This window comes from Terrapene carolina, unplaced genomic scaffold, assembly GCF_002925995.2.
Source record: "Terrapene carolina triunguis isolate 2854851 unplaced genomic scaffold, T_m_triunguis-2.0 Scaffold58, whole genome shotgun sequence".
Classification (NCBI taxonomy): Eukaryota; Metazoa; Chordata; order Testudines; family Emydidae; genus Terrapene; species Terrapene triunguis.
The window spans coordinates 34853395-34855350 of record NW_020664409.1 but is presented as its reverse complement, the minus strand read 5'-3'; positions in this window follow the sequence as shown (position 1 = coordinate 34855350).

Below are 1956 nucleotides of genomic sequence, written 5' to 3'. Positions count from 1 at the left end.
TTCTCTGCTAGATTAAGCAGCCCTTTAATACCCAGTATTTTCTCCCTGTGAAGGTGCTTACACACTATAATCAAGTCACTGCTCAGTTTTCTTTTTGCTAAGCTAAAGAGATTGAGCTCTCTCTCACTATACGGCATTTTCCAGCCCTTAAATCATTTTTGTAGTTCTATTCCCTCCCCAATTTTTCAGCTGCCTTTTTCAAATATGAACACCAGAACTGGATTCCAGTATCTGTCTCACCAATGCTGTATATAGAGGTAAACCCACCTTCTTACTGTGTTTATACAGCCAAGGATTGCATTAGCCCTTTTTGCCACAGCATCGTACTTGCAGTTCATGCTCAGTTGCTTGTCCACTATGATTCCTAGACTCTTTTCAGAGTTGCTGCTTTCCAGGATACAGTCCCCCACTCTCCATATTACCACACACTTAGAGCTTTTCAGTTCTCACGATGTGTCTTTAACAGGGCCGGCTCTAGGCACCAGCAAAACAAGCTGGTGCTTGGGGCGGCACATTTTTAGGGGCGGCATGGCCGGCACCAGAATGCCGCCCCTAAAAATGTGCCCCGGCCGCCCTAGCTCACCTCCGCTGCTGCTGCCGCTCGCGCACCAGCTGATTCGCACGCTGCTACTCGCCCTCCCTCCCAGGCTCTCAAACCTGGGAGGGAGGGGGAGCAGCGGCGCGCGAATCAGCTGTTTCGCGCGCCACGGCCACTCGGAGTCTCCCCCTCCCTCCCAGGCTCTCAAACCTGGGAGGGAGGGGGAGACTCTGAGTGGCCGCGGCGCGCGCGCCGCTTCTCCCCTTCCCTCCCTCCTTCCTAGGCTTGAGAGCCTGGGGGAAGGAGGCAGGGCTGGGGATTTGGGGAAGGGGCGAAGTTGAGGTGGGGCCAGGGGTGGGGTAAGAAAAAAACGGGGGGGGGGGGCGGCCAAAATTGTTTTTGCTTGGGGCGGCAAAAATCCTAGAGCCGGCCCTGGTCTTTAAGGAAGGTCAATCAGCCATACTATGATAATTTACATTTATATTGTACCTTTAACCTTCACTGATTCCAAAGCACTTTATACTTACCAACTTCTTATCAAACTGTCTGTACTGGGCTATCTTGATTATCACATCAAAAGTTTTTTCTCTTACTTAATTAGCCTCTCAGAGTTAGTAAGACAACTCCCACCTTTTCATGCTCTCTGTATGTGTATATATATCTCCTCAATATATGTTCCATTCTATGCATCCGAAGAAGTGGGCTGTAGCCCACGAAAGCTTATGCTCAAATAAATGTGTTAGTCTCTAAGGTGCCACAAGTACTCCTCGTTCTTTTTACGGATACAGACTAACACGGCTGCTACAGTGGAGTTATGTCAATTCACGCCAAATGAAAGTCTGGGCCAGCAGCTGAGACTTATCCAAGATCGTACAGCGTATTGATAGCAGAGCTACAACTACCATTCAGGAGCTCCTGCTTCCCTGTCCCACACTACTGCTAATATTACTGGAAGTCATATGAAATATTAGCTCTTTCTTTCATCAGCAATTTTTGGGCCCAATCCTGTAGTCTTCATACCCCTGAAACTCCAGGTGATGTCACTAGGATTTTTAGGTGTGCAAGGGAGACTTGGGCCACTTATGGAAAGAATGTCATCACTATCTTGATGGGATATTGAAATATTAAGCAAGAGAGTAATATTAAAAACTTGAGGAGGGGGGCAGGTGTTCAATCTTATCAGGTATATCTCCCTGTTTTTATATGCTACTAGGTAATACGGTGATAGGAGCTATAGAAAATTCATATATTATATACATAAGATACATAGACAGAATTAGACAGCTAGATTAAACAGCTAAATATGAAGACATCATTGTGTTCTTCAAACACTGCAGCTGTGTCATACACATTTCTATAGCTTTAAATACTGCTAAATATTTTGTAATATACCAGAGTGAAACAAAGGAGAAGGCTCA